This window comes from Felis catus, chromosome A1, assembly GCF_018350175.1.
Source record: "Felis catus isolate Fca126 chromosome A1, F.catus_Fca126_mat1.0, whole genome shotgun sequence".
Lineage (NCBI taxonomy): Eukaryota > Metazoa > Chordata > Mammalia > Carnivora > Felidae > Felis > Felis catus.
In genome coordinates, this window is record NC_058368.1 from 2,648,055 (window position 1) to 2,665,270 (window position 17,216).

A 17,216-nucleotide genomic window follows, 5' to 3' on the forward strand; every position below is an offset into this window, starting at 1 on the left:
TGCAGTTTGCGGGTTCGAGCCCCGCATCGGGCTCTGTGCTGACAGCTCGGAGCCTGGAGCCTGCTTCGGATTCTGTGTCTCCCTCTCTCTCTGCTCCTCCCCTGCTCATGCTCTGTTCTCTCTCTCTCTCTCTCTCTCTCTCTCTCTCTCAAAAACAAACTAAAAAAATCATACTCAAGTGTGGCTACATTATAATTCCAAGCACATTTCAGAAAGCCGTCTCTATAGAGAATATTTTCCCACAAACATGATCATTGCTAATAAGAATATTTGACATTGGTTAGAAATACCAGGAGCTCTGGCTTTAAGGGGCAATTTCTAAGGTTTATGAAAAGTTAAACTGAGTGGGGGAAATGACCGTGGGGTTTCATGCTGATCATTGGTTTCATGTAATTTTATGGCTTTCCTCTGGTATATTCAAGCTGTTAGTACAAATGGGCTGGCTGGGATGCGGGAACTCAGAGGGGCAAACTGAGCCCTTTCCTCTGTCACGTTGTAAGCAGCTAGCCGGCTTCTTGCCGGAGAGAGGACGAGGACTGGAGAGAAACAGCAAACACCCGCAGGTGTCCTCACAGCTGGCCAGGGTCTGGCGAGGGCGCTTGGACTGGAAGAGAGGCTGGTTCACGTGGGCTGGTTCCGTCCAAGGTCCGGGCAGGGCCCCAGTAGAATGGGCCTGGCTCTCAGCGGTCCACGTGATTCCCTTCTCCTCTCCGCCCTGCCCGTCCTCTTCCTCCGTGACTTCACTTCCTCTCCGAAAACTCTCCTGCCTCACCTCCACTCCCCCTGTGCTGTGCCAGGCTGCCTGCTGCAGCGGCTTCGGTGATCTCAGAGACAGAGCAGACGAAGCAGAAGTCTTGATTTCCCTTCATTGCCCTTGAAGGCCACTCCTTCTCATCTCGCAATGTCACTTGGCAACTCCAGGCTCACCTGTCACTTACATCTCTCATTGATGGTGTCCCTGGAGTACCTCCCCCCCATTAGTGACTGTCACCTGGATCACAGCAGTGTTTTCCTGGCCAGTCTCTGTGATTCCTGGCCTCCCCTCTCTCCAGCCCATGTACTACTGCCTGCCCAATCGCCCTTCACTTACCTTTGACCTTGGAATTCCTTTGATCCAGAAATCTCCCAACTGCCCAGTGAGTAAAGTCCAATCATCCTAACATGCACCCTCTTAGAGTTTTGTGAGGGGCCCCGGTCACTCTTCCAGCCTGGATCTCTCGCCAACTGCTCTGCTCTAGGCCCTTCAGGCCTCCAGAGCTCTGTCCACACCGTACCCTTCCCCAGAGGGCCCTTTCTCCTCGACTCGATTCTTCTGTTGAGACACTACTCATCCTCTAGGGCCCAGATAAAGGAACACTCCTCCATAGAAGTTGCATTTGCCATCCTGAAACTCTGAAAATGACCTCACGCCTTCTGTTTTCTATAACACTTCATCGTCCTCTGACCAACTTCATCATGTGTGTTCTGTGGGATCGTGTCTGGTTTGCCCCCCTAGATTGTAATTTCCTGAGGCCGCACAAAGTACTTTAGTCAATGTGATTTCAACCACACCTCATTGCCCACGTGAAGGCAATCATAGTTTCGTTTGATTGATTGATTGATTGGTTTTCCACGTTTTTATTTCATATCAATCACGTCTTTAAGGGCTCGAAGGCCAGAGCGAACGAATTAATGAAGTTAAGTTCCAGCGTGTACCTCCAAAAAATAATTTTTGTGAACATTACCATATAGATACATTCCGTTTAAACACAACAAGGATACTTGTACCCTTTGATATTTACGTTCTGCCATTTAAACAATTTCATTTATAAGGAAAACACAGAGAAAAAGGATTACTTTTTCACTTATTATTAGCTACACTTAGGAGACGCTGGGCATTTGGGATGAGAAGACTGTTCTTACTCAAAACGTTTTTATAAACGCCTCCAGTGCCAGGTTATGAATCACGCAAGAGAGTTTACTTACTTTATAACTACATCTCATTTTTAACAATGAAAACAGCGCTGTCCATCTCGACGGCACTCTCCTTACAGTTGCATAACCTGAATGACTTTTGCGGCCGTCGAAGGGGCAGAATTATGTGCCGCGGGTTCTGCAGGCGGGGCCCGGGGGGAGCGGGGTGCGGGTGGGGGCGATGGCCGCGTGGTGGGAATAGCAAAGTGCGGCCGCCTTGGGGAGCGGCCGGGAGGGCCCCGGTCCTGAAGAGCAGTCCCCCGGCTCGGGCTCACGTGGCCTACCGTGGAGCAGCCAGCGTGGCCCGGGTTCGTGAGGATCCAGCCGGTTCCATTTTCTACTTATCAGCGAGGATGGTCCTGCAGGGGAAAAGCCAACAGGAGCTTGACTCTCACCAGAGGGAGAATAAACATGTCAGGGGAGGCCAGCTTCCTCTGCAGGAATAAACAAACCCCCATCTCAGCCGCCTGCCACAGGGTTTATTTCTAGCCGGTGTTGAGGCTGCTGTTTAGGGGCAGCTGTCCCCTGCGTGGGACGCTGGCGCAGGCTGTTCTGATCTTGATCTTTCGGCTTGTCTGCCTCTCTGTAAAGTGGGCGGTGAGCATTATACTCCCCCCAAGGGTTGTTCTCCGGATGCAGTGGGGTGAGGCGCTCCGGCACTCAGAAAGCCCCTGACACGGTGCGCGGGTCTCAATATCGCACGGGCAAGTGTGCAAGCCACAGACTGCACCAGACTTTGGCCTTGATTCCGCGCAGAAGGGAAACCCTGGCCCCAAGAGTACTTCGGAGACTCTGCTAAAAACTTCGCTTCGGAGGACAGACCTCCACCTTCCCTTCCGTTTGCTAACCTCAGAGGCCGCTCGCAATCCCATCCCACGTGACGAACGTGAGTCGTGCAGCCGGAACTTGCACGGGGACACGCCGCGTGTGAGCGACCCGTCACCCCCGCCCACGTCGGCCTTTGGCTCCTCGGCTGGCCGCGGGCCGTTACTGCTTCCTCCGCTCGGTCCTGTTTCCTGACACTGTTTTCTGTCCCTGTCACTCTGTCTGTGGTGGACCCAACGAGCTAGAAGGCACGGGTCCTGCTCTCAAGGAGCTTACCAAATGGTTGCAGCAGAACGTAGCCCTGCCGACTCCATTTTTAGAACCTTTTGTTTCAATGGAATGAGAAAAAGTAAAAATAGCCCCAGCGGGCCTTTCAAAGGTGTCTTAAATGAGTCTTCACTCATTTTTCTTCTGCTGCTGTGAATATCTTTAGCTCCTATAGAAGGACAAAGAGGAGAAAACAAAATTCCTGGCAGCCGTGAATTCTATTTATACCCCGTGGCACATTATATTTCTATAGAAATAGCTCGAGAGGCTGGAAGAGCCTGTTTCATGGAAACCCAACGCTTTTTTGTGGTTATTGACTGTCTTTCCGCACATTCCAACGTCAGTTAGAGAGTGTGGAAGGAGGGACGTGTGCACTTAAAGTGCATCCTCCAGGAGCAGGTGCTCAGCCCCTACATCAAATACCAGACACAGATCCTGCCAACCTGGCCCCTCTCCCGCTGTCATGTTCTCAGATAAATGACAGGGCTCAGGCCTCTGACAGATAACGCGCCTGGGAAGCCCAGGAAGCTGGAGATACGGCGTGTCTGTTGATAGGGCTCTGAGAAATGACATTGGCGTCGGCCACGACAAACGGGGTGTGGGAGCCCCTCTTACAGCTGTGCCCACTTCTGGCCGTGTGAGCCCGACAGGATTTGAAAGCTTAGGGCTCTGCTGTCTCGTGAACGCCTGCCCCCCTCCCGCCCCGTTTGTTCGATGATCTCGCTGCGGGACAACAAAATGTGAAATACCCACTGACCACATTGAGGAAACACTTTTCTAATTAGGGTGGTAGCGAGAGTTCCTGTTGGGCGGGGGAGGGGAATCGGGGCTACAAGACCCATCTGTTGTTGTTCGGACCTCGCTTGGAGGGAGTCGTAGAACGCAAGCTGTGCAGACAGCCACTCCAGGCGGCCGCTCCTGTGGGCAGTTAGAGTTCTGTGTCCGCGGTAGTTTCCACGGAGCTGTGTGCTCTTCAGGGCGCGTGCAGAGGGCGGGGTGTTGAACCGCACGGTCTTCTCTCTCCTGCACACCGAAGCAGGACGGACTGGGACGCTGGGGTGCAGCCCCTCTTGGTCCACACTCTAGTTGTTAGTTGTGGGCACCGTCCCGGGACGTTCTTCCCGAATACCTGCCTGTGTGGACCGGGAGGGGGCATCCTGCCAGGGGCTGGAGGGCGTCTTCAGATCCTTCTCCCGCCGTGCCTCTGTATGTAGAACCACCCATTCCTTGCAGGAGCCACTGTTCTTGGACGCTTACCCTGTGCCAGGGGCTCATTACTTCCCATTTTATTCCTGTTACAGTACAGACGTAGGATAGGGGCCAACGCTGAGGGATACCAGTCCTGGCCAGCACTTTGGATTATTTCACTCTATGCTCGGAGTAACCGTAAGAAGCAAGTATAGGGGCATCTGGGTGGCTCAGCTGGTTAAGCGTCTGATGCTTGACCCTGGCTCAGGTCACGATCTTGCGGTCATGGGATTGAGTCCCACGTCGGGCTCCGCACTGAGAGTGGAGCCTGTTTGGGATTCTCTCTCTCTCTCTCTCTCTCCCTCTCTCCCACTCATGCTCTCTCTCTCTCAAAATAAATAAGCAAACTTTCTTTTTAATAAAAGAAGCAAGTATAATAGCATTATTACACCATCTTACTGTTGAACCAACTGAGGCTCAGTGAGATTAAGCAACTTGACCAAAGGCACCTGGCTAGTAAATTAGAAAACTGGGATTTGAATCTCAGCTGGAGGGGCCCCAAGTCCCAGGCTCCACCCACCGCTCCCCACCGTGCAGAAAACAGTAAGCTCCTCTCTGACACAGATGGTCGTTTCCTGGTTCCCTCCTGGAGTGCAGAGAGGCTACTGGAGGTGTTCTAGGAACAAGTCACAGTTCGGTACTGGATGCAAGTTTTGGGGACTTTTCTGCACCTTCACTTACCTCGCTTAACATGCTTTATGCCATTGACCACTTTCTTTTCATACAAAAGAATGATTTATTTTCAATGCGTACAGCAATTTATTCAAAATATAATTGTCCCAATTAAGCCAAGAAATACATATACTTAACAGATATGGCATGTTATCAAATATTTCGCAATTCTTATCAACATGTTTATAATTTACACGATAGAAATTTCTTACCTTCTTTATGATAAAAATACTCGGGCCAAGTATTACATTTACTTACACTTAACATATTAAAAGCCCCCGGAAACTTGAACGGACGTAGTGAATGTGCGTATCCCTTCTTTTTTTTTCTCTTGATGACACTGGGTTTAATCGTCGCTGAAATTAATTTGGTAGCTATCAACCTGCCTTGAATGTCCCAAATCCCTTGTTCCATTGCCTTGTCCCACAGCTGTGAGTCTCGGGTAGAGGTGAGGGCGGGAGAGCAGGGAGACAGGTGACCTGTCGTCTCTGGGGTGCCTCTTGCTTCCTGAAATGCACCCTTTCCTAGCCAACGTAAAGAGGAGGTCCCGATGTTCAGAGGCTGCACCCATGATCCCACATTCTCCTTCCCGCCCTCTCTTTTTATTTCTTCTCTGTCCCATCCTCTGACCCTCCACCAGGAGTAGCTCCTGTGCAGGGGTGTGTAAACATCCAGGCACAGGACCACCGTGTGTGCGTGCGCAGGATGCGTCCTTATGGAGAAGTCTGGGGGCCAAACCCCCATGAGGGTGGACGCCCTTCTCTTTGCCCTACCATACACCTTGGCCTCATCAGGGAGGAGAGCCCAGCAAGAGACCTTTACTTACGGGCTAGAAAACTAGTGATCCAACCCAGCATCTCCGTTTCAGATTGCTGTGAGTGATCAGGGTTCTTTCAATACCTTGTTTAGCATAAGGAATATAGCCAAGCACCGTAATAGCATTGTAGGGTGACAGATGGTAATAGCTGTCGAATCACTGTGTCGTACCCCTGAAACGAATGCCACATTGGGTGTCAACTGTATTCCAATTGAAACAAAATAAAGCAAAACAGAACAAAACCCCAAACCTCTTGATCCCCTCACTGGCACATAGTAGGTGTTCAGAAGTGTTGAACGACCGTTCCACATTTCAAAGAAGAGTCTGTGGTTTAAAAACGAGTACCCTGTAGCTTAAATAAATTTTCTAAAGTTTCAACAGGCACACAAACCTTGTTTGAAGTGTGCAGGGCCAATATCTGCTTTGGCAGCTGCCGGCTCTGGGGCCCGGAGCCCTTTAGGTGGCACCGGGTTGGCCCAGTACATGGGACCCTGCTCCCCCAGCCCTTACCTCCTCCCTTGACAGTGACAAAGTGACACTTCTCCTCCCACCTATCTCTCCAAGCCCTACATGTTAGGTCCACCTCTCAGATGTGCCCATTCCTCTTTCTCAGTGTCTTACTTTTCTATTTAAAAAGCCCTTTTATTTTATTTTATCTTATTTATTTAAAAAAAAATTTTTAATGTTTATTTATTTTTGAGACAGAGAGACAGAGCATGAGGCTGGGAGGGGCAGAGAGAGGCGGAGACACAGAATCCGAAGCTGGCTCCAGGCTCCGAGCTGTCGGCACAGAGCCCAGTGCGCGGGGCTCGAACTCCCAAACCGTGAGATCATGACCTGAACCGAAGTCGGAAGCTTAGCCAACTGAGCCACCCAGGCGCCCCTAAAAAGCCCATTTATTTCAGTCAGGTTTCCCTTTTAGTCTCCTAGTGCTTGGGGTGCCCGGGAGTCTGTGGCCTCCCCAGAAACTGAGCTAGCCTCTATTCTCCTTCTTTTGGGGAACACCTCATTTTCCACTTGCTTTGCATCCTTCTGTAGCAGGACATCCCATCACCAATTTCATTACTGCCTACGACCCCTGGATTTTCATAACAACCCTTGCAAATATTGGTTTTTCTGTAAACATTGTTAAAATTAATGGTCTAGTGGAGAGGGGTACAGGGACTCGGTCTAAATAAGAAAAATATTACTTTGGTTTGGAGACTGGAAGATTTTCCAGTTGCTTTCCTGAGAGCCCATCAGGTAAGTTCTGACATTAACTAGGAAATAGAAAATAAAAATCTGTCTGAGCGCTCAGATTACAGAATGTCGGGCTGGATGATCTAGACTGGGGTCAAAGTTTTCTATAAAAGACCAGGTAGTAAATATCTTAGGCTTTGCAATTATGCAGGTCTGTCACGGGAGTATTAAGACAGCCAGCGACAATATGTAAATGAGTGGGCATGGCAGTTTCCCAGTAAAACTTTAATTACAAAAACAGGCGATGGGCTGGATTTTGCCCTGGGTGGTTGTCTTCAGACCGCTGATCTAGACTAAAGCCCTGTTCTTACACAGAGGAACCGAGTTCCGGAGAGGGGAAATGAAAAGCTTAGAGTCAGATAGCTTGTCTTTGGAAGAGATAAAGACAAGCTTCTCTGGAGCAAGAGTGGCAGCCAGTGCTCACGCTGGGGCAGGAGGGAATGGGGGCCAGGAGGGAATGGGCGAACACCGTGAGTCCAATGGTTTTGCCAAAGGCCGCAACTTAGCTGTATATTGGGGACTAGTCTAAATTATGGGGTTTGAGGACACTTATGGAGACCTAACCACCGGCTGTTTGGAATCAGCGAGTCCAGAACTAATTAAAAATTGGACAAAGGTGTTTTGAGCATCGAGTTGCTGTTTTCAGTAGAAAACCAAGAGTAGGCTTCTAATTATGGTTTTAGGCTCTCAGCTACTTGTTAGTGCCATAAAACACATGACATATCCAAAAAGGAAAGAAAAGGGAGAGGAAGTGTTTTTGTTGAAGGGTTTATGAGCCCAAAATTTATAGTGAAGTTAGCATAGAGGCTCACACATTGCACAGAAAGGAGCAGAAGCAAAATGCATCAATGCTTCTGGAAAGAGAAGACTTCTCCTTTCTCCCGTACCCATTACATTATTCACCAGAATATGTATTGAGAGACTACTGTGTGTAGGCACCGTTCTAGGTCCTGGACACTCAGTAGTGATCAAGACAAAAAGACCTCTCTGTCCCTACATTCCAGTAGATGAACACGGTTGCACGGTGAGGGGCGAGATCTCATTATGTCTTTGGAGTGAGATCGTCTGTGGTTGGATGGATGTGTTCTCCTGCGTGTCAATCCATTGTCCCTACAGTTGGTCAGAATAGGGCTGGGAAATCCGGACTACCTGGTAAACAGATTCTGCAGGGATTTCCAGGTGAGCGCGTGGAGGGTGCAGAGGCGTGGTAGTGGGTTATCCATGGGTCAGACTGGACTTTGTGGATAAGGGAGAAGTGGGTGATGAACTCAGTGAAAAAAGTTCTCCCCATGGAAGATGAGTGGCACAGTGTCAAGAATTACGGCTTACTTTGAGTGAAGATCAAGCATAACGTGTAGATATTCAGAGCTATAAGATTATTTAGCCCCTGCAGGTAAGGTGGTGGAGAACTTGGGAGAGAGAATGAGAGACTAGCTAGTTGCATTGAGAAAAGACCTCTTCAATTACTCACTTAAAAAATTTTGTGGGAGGGGAACATTATGGTGGTGGTGGTCAGGTGTAGAGGAAGAGATTTATAGTGGGATATGAGAACAGCTGGAAATAAAGAGAAAGGGAATTATGGTAAAAGGTATGGTCACAGCTGTGTGTAGGGGCCAGTAGCTCATGCGTGGCCTTGTAGACCATGCTGAGATCACCCTAATACCTGTCTGTAAGTATAAATTGAGGAACCGGGACGATTGATGGGTTAATAAAATGTCTATTCCCAAGAGGATTTAAAACACATGTTTGCATAAAAACATGGACACGAATGTTCATAGCAGCATTGTCACTCGTAACAGCCCAATGTGGAAACAATTCAAGTGCCCATCAACTGACACACGGATAACAAAATGTGGTCTCTCCATACAGTGGGATATTATTCAGCTAGAAGAAGGGATGGAATTCTGACACGTGCTGCAACATGGATGAACCTTGAAGACAGTGTGATAAGTGAAGAAGAGCCGACACAAAGACTATATATTGTATGATTCTACTTGGAGGAGAGATCCAGAACAGGCAACTTCTGTAGATACAGAAAATGGATCACGGTTGCCAGGACTGACGATGCGGGAAGGGGAATGACTGCTAATGAGTACAGGGTTTCTTTTTGGGCTGATGAAAGTGTTCTGGTTTCACAACCTTGAGAATATGTTAAAAACCACTGAGTATGCACTTTAAAATGGTGAATCTTATAGTATGTGAATTACATCTCAATAAAATGGTATCTACTTTAAAGGTAAAAAAGCGCTAATAAATATTCCAGTTTTTCCAATCGCTCATGCTGTCTGATAATCTATTAAAAGACTCACGACTAAGTGTCATCCCATAGGATGACAATGGAAACCGACCAGAAACCTGGGAAAGCATGAAGGTCAGTTCATGGTCTGATGTCTGTTTTGTTTTCTATATGAAACGTGTGTCCTAAACTGATAACAGAGATTGTGTTAGAAATTGTCCTATTGGCGTTTAGATTTTGAAACAAAAGCAAGTTGTTTTGGCCAATTTTTAAAATGGTTGCGGCCACATTGGTCCCTTAGAGCACGTGACATTTCCCCTACCCAGTACAGTTACTATAATGCAAAAACCCAGCGGTCATGAAGTAGCTATGTAGACTTGTTGGTGGACTGCAGCCTTTTTTAACAAAGCCCTATGAAAGCTGAGGAACTTTCTAGACCAGGAAGTTGACCTTCTTTGGTCAGGGTCAGACGGAAGCCTGCACAGTCACCGTGGTAGATTCTAGGGACAGGGGAAGAGCTCAAAACTTCAACGACACAGCCCCAGAGGTGCTCTTGTTTTGTTTTGTTTTTGGAGGAGAAAAAAGTACTACTTTCTAAAAAAGAAGTACAGGTAATATTTGGGGCCGTTAAAAAAAATGTGAATGAGCCTCCAAAAAAAATAAATAAAGAGAAAAAGGAAGGGAAAACTTATTTACAACATAGTTGTGTCTTGCCGTTGGACCTGCTCTTTGACACTGGCCCACAGTGAATTATTAGTTTCTACGTTGTCCTCCGCGGCTTTTGAATATGTTCAGAAACTGATTATGCAAAAGAAGGAAGAACAAAGTTTAGGGGGAAAAAATTATTTTGGTGCTGACATCACCAGACATCAACATCTGTTCTCTTGTTCATGTCTCCGACCACATTAAAATATTTGATGTCCCATTGGAAAAAAAAAGAAAAAAAGACTGTTCTACGGGTGAGCTGAGGACTTTAATGACAAATGTGTTTCACCTTTGACCTGGAAGTAAATGAATGTCATGCTGTCCCTTACTTGCAGATGCCAAGCGCTGTCCACAGTGGGCTGCTGGACCCAGAGCTGGCAGGCAGGAGACCGGAACGTCTGTACTGGAAACGGCTTCGAAAGACACGTGTGCGTTTGCCGAGTGGGAAACGTTTTCAAAGGGAGACCGTTTGACGCTAAAAGGACCATTTGATCTCTTTTTACTCTCCTCGTTTTATTCAGCTCATTTCATTACTTTCTGTTCCTAGCACCTTGCCAAGGGGAAAGTATGCCTGGAGCTTGCATGGAGAAAGAATATTTCATATTTTTAGCCATATTTGCATTTTACAAGTTTATTTGAGAGTAATTTGTACACCGGATCTTTTTTTTTTCCTACTCAAACTATTTGCAAGTAGTATTTTGAAAATACAAAAAAAATACTTTTAAGCTTTTAAATGAATATCAAAATGCCCATTAAAAAAGTCCTTTCTTCGGTTCCGTGAGAGAGTTTAATAGCAATGCAAACCAAGCTGAGATGATGTCTATAAATTAGCCTGAGAAAATTCCTATGATTCCTGGCTATGAGGTTGTTTCTAAGGGAGGCTGATTTCTGCTTCTTCTGTGTTTGCTCAGTACCACCCTGCCCCAAGAGTAGAAAGCATTGATTACACCGTTGTTTGTGGGCTAAGACCCCACGGTCCTTCAGAATGATCTCAATTCTGGTGAATGTTTAGGTCTATGAAAAGGAAACTATGAAGTGTTGAAATTGAGCCCACAACTTAGTCCCCATGACATGACTTTGGTTTGGGTGCCTTCATGACACGTTCTCCAAAACATGACTTACGTTTGGTTTTTGTTCTTGTGTGAGCAGTAGGACAGCGGAAGTGGGTGCCCATTAGCTCCTGTTCCAGGAGCAGGGGTGACAGGGGCTTCCCCAGTTTCAGCTTTCTTGGAGTGCTCAGCTTTGCCATCACTCCTACCATGAAACACAGTTACTTCTTTTCATTTTACAGTTATTTTACTCTTTCTTCCTTTCAGCAACCTGGATCATTCCTGGGGCAAGAGTAGAAAATCTGAGAGAGAGCAAAATGGCACTGGGGACCCCATCACCAGCTTCTGTGTTTTAAAATAACGGGGAGCCATACAATGCTATTCGGTTTAACTGTTTCTTGTGCAGGATGTAACGATAGGCTCTGTAAATGATAAAAAATGAGCAAGGCAGCGTATGATTTCAAGTGGGACAAATATGGTAAAAAAGGGAATTCTGTGCTTGTTTCCAAAGAGAGTCTAGAAAAATGTTGTAGGAGTTCTGAAGAAGGAGACAACAGCTGAGAGTAGCAGAGGATCAGAATAGGCTTCCTCTTCCAGGAAGGGCCGTACCTGAGGTGATCCTCGACTGGGATAAAGAAAGGGGACAGGGATGCCAGGAAGGAATTATTTCACCCAAAAGGAAGCAAAAGAAGCAAAGCATGGGGACAGAAAAGGATGACTATGTTCAGCGAAGACCGATATAATGGGGATTTTACGTAGGAGAGCTCAATTACAGCGTTCAGTTTATATAAGCAATAGGCGAGAGACGTCAGACTCCACCTTTGAACAACTTGCTGAGGGTAACCTGGTACTCATGCTGAGGCCAGGCTTCAGTTCTCCCCCTCACCCATAGACATAAGGAGATGTTTTCTAAGGTCCAATTCTACTTTAGTATTTTGGAGGAAAAAAGATGGGGATCAATTAGGGGTCTATCTGGAGGTGTAGGCAAGCCATAGAAGAGTCTGGAATGGTGCGGTGGGAAAAGAGAGAGGGGAAAGCTATGAGAGAAAGAAATGCACGTTGCCTGGAAACCACTGGATGTGGGAATCGTGGGCGACCGGGTTGTTGGATTTCAAGCCCATTTGCTTGGAGAAGGGGTGATGCCCCAAGAGAAAGAAGGAAAGGGGCAGGAGCTGTTTTTGTGGGGAGCATGAACTCGGCCTCTGACCTGCCGACTCCGCGGTGTCGGACAAGTCCTGGTGGACACATCCCACGAGTTACAGAAAGACACTTCGGGAGGATGTGCGGGCTGAAGGAGAAGATTCAAGAGTCTACGTGGCGGGGGGCGGTTCAATGCTTTGGGATGGGTGAGAACACAGAGGGAAGAGGGAGGAAGGAAATGCTGTGAGCAGAGGGAGGGTCGGCAAAGGGAGGGGTCTGGGCGAAGTGGGTAGAAAAGCCAGGACAGTAGGGAGGAGCAGCCAGGGCTGCCTTGGGGATGCGGGCGAGCAGGGAGTTTGGAGGGGATGAGAAAAAAACCCTAGAAAGTGAAGAGGGGTGGGCTACAGAAGTCCCTTTCTATCTGACCTGGGTTCACTGACATTCAAGGAAAGCCAAGAGAAAGAGAGAGAAGGGAGGTCAGTGTTGTGAGATGTAGGAAAAGACACGTTTCGGAAACCTTCGAGAGAATTACTTGTTTTCATTTTATAGTTTTCTACACACCTTCCCCCTCCTTTTTCTTGTTGCAAAGCTTGGGGGTGCTCCTGGTATCCCCCCTCCCCCCGCCGTGACCAAGGGCTCCACTAGGGTATGCTTTGCCGGGGTCCGACCGGACGAGATTTGAAAGTGACACTAACTTGCTTTCCCCCCAGACAGACAGACCTAGAGTTCAATGCTGCCTGCGGGAGGGGGTCGGGCGCTTGGGAGAAGAAAGCCCCGAACTCAGCAAACCCAAAGGCAAACTTTGACCGCTTGACAACAAAACCCAACTGCTGATAAAAGTGTCCCAGGGTGTTTTCTTTTCCTTTCAGGGCTAAGACTCGGGAAACCACAGAACGAAGTCAAAAGGTGAGGGCGGCAAAGCCACCTGGCGCGGGCACCTGAGCAGGCTCCGTGTGGCCCCGCCACTGGGCGCGATTCAAGAGGCGCGGGTTTTGGTTTCTAAGCCTCTTGGCTCTGCGTCGGGTCCGGTAACCTGAGCCCTGTGTCTCCCCGCGGTGCCAGCGCGTGATCAGGAGGGCTCCTGGGCTAATGGTCCCCAGGTTTGGGTTTCAGGGGGTGGGGACTTCAGGCGGGGCGGCTTTGGCAGGCGGCCCAGATTTCTGGAATGTGTGTGCGCTGCCTGGTGGGCTGAGCAGTTTGGCATCAGGTTCCTGCCTGCGAACTCAGGAGAACAATAGGCATGTGGTTCCAGGGCTAATTAGCTGTGTGAAAGCCTCGGGGCCCCAGCTCTTCTCCCGGATGGCTGTGGGCTTGGCTGGGCCCCCAATCTAGGGGCCACTGCCTCTGGGGAGCCTGCTTGAACACTCCCGGCTTTGGGGACCCGCAGGCAGAGCGGTGCCTGGGGAATTGGAGTCGGAGGGTGGGAATCAGACTTGGGACTCGGTTGGTGACATTAGATCAGGAAGTGGTCCTGTGCAAAGCCATGGTGTTCCCTTTGGCACATTTACGTGCTCGCTCACGAACGGGTGTGGGTGGAGAGACTCGTTCCCTGCCCGGCCCCTGCCGTATTTGGCTGTGACCACCTCAGAGCACTGTGGTCATCTCATTTTCTTACAGAAGGAAAAGTGTTCTTCTCTATCGTTCACCTTCAGCGCGTGTAATATCTCAGGGAGGCGTAGGCTGAAATGAAGGCCAGGCTGTGGAAGGCTCCAGGGGTCATGGGACACCAGCCAAATTCTTGGGGGAACGTACTGTCTGGATTAGTAGAATCTTGGGCTTGAGAGTCAAAAGGTCTTGAATACTCGACAGAAGAAACAAGTGTGAGTTTTCATTCAAGATCGTCTAACTCAACGTGGGACAATTCGGCTTGACATAAAGCTAAATTAAGAATGTTCGTGATTTAACAGAAATGTTTGTAACAGGGATCTTCCTGACAGGAGGACTTTTCCAGAGGCTGTGAAACCCGAGGAGAGCTTTAACTTACAGCTTTGAACGTGTTCATCGAGCTTAGCAAACGGGGGCCATCCTTATTCTCACGGTCAGCACCCTCTTTAGTCTGAATGGAGAACACGGGGAGAAGCCTCACAAAGTGTGAATGGAAGGAAAAGCATTTCTTCATTGGTTTGAACCCAAAACGCAATTGCTTTCCTCAGACAGTGCTCCTGCACCTGTCCGTCTTTCGGTGAGCGGCTCGGTCAAGATAGAACACTTGGGCCCCGCTTTAGACAGCCTCGGTGAGGCTGTGGTCGAGGAAACACACGACAACAGCTCCCCCACAGCTCTTCCAAATCCAAAAAGAACCGGGTGAAGTTGATTCTCACCTTTTTGTAAATTTTTTTTTATCTTTTACTTTTTTTTAACGTTTATTCATATCTTGAGAGACAGAGCGCGAGCAAGGAAGGGGCAGAGAGAGAGAGGGAGACAGAATCCGAAGCAGGCTCCGGGCTCCGAGCCGTCAGCACAGAGCCCGACGTGGGGCTCGAACTCGCAGACCGTGAGATCATGACCTGAACCAAAGTCACACACTTAACTGACTGAGCCATCTAGGCACCCCCGATTTTTACTTTTTACAGGGATGACAGACGCGGTGCCTGTTAATGCATCTGACAAGTTCCTCCCGGTGCTGACCGGGGCTGTTCTACCCGATAGCGAGGTAGCCATCGGATGTACGGCACTGGCACCAGGAGGCAGCGTGTGACAGAGGCAGCAGCTCGGGTCCCACCCAGGCTCCGCTCACACAGACTCTGCCTTTTGGCAAGACCCGCAGGGGATTTGCAAACTCCGGAGGACAGAATAAGCAGGTGCCGCTGTATCTCGAGTGGAAAATTCTCTCTTCTTTGTTCTCCTGTGAACTCTGCTCTCTCCCCTCTCCCTTCTCCCATGTCTCCCCCTGTTTAGACTGTTAATCCACAGAGGTGCACCGGACCACCCTTGGGACACCTAGACTTTTCTCTGTATGAAGCCCGTGAGGTGATTTGACAGCTGGAGACCTTCCTGTTAACAGCCATTATAATAAACATTCCCCCAAACCAAATTCGACAATTATTAACATGTTTAAACAGAAAATGATGTTTACTAAGGCATTCTTCCTGAGGCTTAACATATCCTGTGAAGAGGGTGGGGTGGGGGTGAGGGGAACAGACGGAAAGGTTAGCTCTACCTGTAGTTCAAGGTAATGTCAGAGCTAGAGGTTTAAGAAAAAAAACCCACCCCCTCTTTCTTAGAAGCTGGAAACGGAGATCCTTTATACAGGTACAATCAGTCAAGGAAAAAACCGTGTTATTAAAGTGACTCGGTTCAAGTAACTGGAGGATGTGCTCAGTAGCCGCGGTTCCCCTAACTCGGTTCTGTGCCTCGTGCACCTGTGGAACACCTTTTTGTCAAGAATGTGAAAGCACTTGGATGGCGGGGGCCGGGGGGGACGGGGCCCCAGCTGCATTTCAGCTCCACGGCAGGTGGGACCCCGGGGGCTTTGTTGCCACCACCCTATTCTCGACGCCTGGCACAAAGCAGGTGCCCAATCAGTACCTCCTCGACGAAGGGTAGCAGTAACTTCCACTTGTGTCTGGGGCCAAAATACCCAAGTCCTTTTTTAAAGTTGATGTATTTATTTTGAGAGAGAGAGAGAGACAGAGAGAGAGAGACAGAGAGAGAGCGCAGAAGGGCCCGCGCAGAAGGGGCAGAGAAAGAGGGAGGGAGAGAGAATCCCATCTGGGCTCCGTGCTACTGGTGTGGAGCCCGACGCGGGGCTCGAACTCCCCAGCTGTGAGATCATGACCTGAGCCGAAGTCGGACGCTTAACGGACTGAGCCACCCAGGCGCCCCCGAAATACCCACATCTTTTAAGGATATGAAGGTTCCTTTGTAAGCCCTTGGAAGCGTGTGCTTTCTGTTCCTGGCATGCCACCGACGTGCAGAGGTGATTTGCAGGTGTATGTGGACAGAGGAAATCTGGGACTCCCAGGCTTCAGGGGCGTCTACTTCAGCCCTGCACCCCACGTGGGGATGCTCCTCACAAGGCGGACTCCGCTGTTCGCCGAACGTGTGCCCACCGTTTACGAGGCGCGTGCCCCCCTGGGGCTGCACATGGCCCTCGGCGAGGAGATAAAATGCAGCTCCTCATGGTTCGATAGGAGAGGCACCCATTTAAGCAAATAGTGACACTACTTACTTCTTTAAAAAGATATGACATTTCTACTCAGGAGCGCAGAGGAAGGGGTGCCCAGCTATTCCCAAGATGAGGGTGGGAAGGCACGGGTGGCTTCCCAGGCTCGATCCCGTCGTGGACGTGGCTTCTCGAGGATCGGACGATGTTCTCGGGGCAACAAGCAGTCGTTTCTTAAGGGTTTGCTGTGTGCCAGGCACAGCTCTGACTGTTTGGCACGTGCCAGTTCATTTAATCTTTGTAACCACTGCCACTGTATTGTGCCCAGTCTGCAGATTGGGAAACCGAGGATTGAAAGGCAAGGTACAGGTGCGGCTGGTAAGTGACAGAGTAGGGAGCCGCTGTGGGGTGTGCGATGCCTGAGCCCTTGTTCTCCGGCACAAGGCTACACTCTTGTCCAGCAAGAAGAACAAGCTGCTGGCGGGAGGAAGAGGTGTGTCCAGACCTCCTATGGAGGAGTGAAGGAGCATGGCATATTCCGGAAGTCATTTGGTGTGACCTCTGCACAGAGCTTGGAAGAGAAAGTAGGGGCTGGGCCGCGAGTTTAGACTTTAACCTTAGGACTCTTTTCTAGGTGATAGTTATGGGAGGATTTCCTTCTTGTTGTGGTTACATATGCGTAGCAGAAAATGTAACCATCTGAAGCGTTTTTGTGTGTAGTTCGGTGGCATTCAGGGCCTTCACGTTGTGCCACCCTCACCACCATCCGTCCCTGGGACGTGTTCACCTTCCCAAGCTGAAACTCTGTCCTCATTAACCAATAGCCCCCATGCCCCCTCCCCTGGCCCTTGGCACCCACCATCGCACTTTTGGTCTCTATGGATTTGACTGGTCTAGAACCTCACGTAAGTGGGATCCCACAGCATTGTCCTTTTGCGACCGGCTGATTTCGCCTACATC

The 17,216-nt window shown here is 49.2% G+C and overlaps 1 long non-coding RNA gene across 1 annotated transcript in view; it reads left to right on the forward strand.

Annotated features, from left to right (window-relative positions):
* Window positions 1–9,293, forward strand: part of LOC123380866 — a 39,894-nt gene extending 30,601 nt beyond the window's left edge. Inside the window, exon 4 of the long non-coding RNA XR_006587210.1 lies at window positions 8,891–9,293. This is a non-coding gene — a long non-coding RNA (uncharacterized LOC123380866). The remainder of the gene's footprint in view (window positions 1–8,890) is intronic.
* Window positions 9,294–17,216: the final 7,923 nt, after the last annotated feature.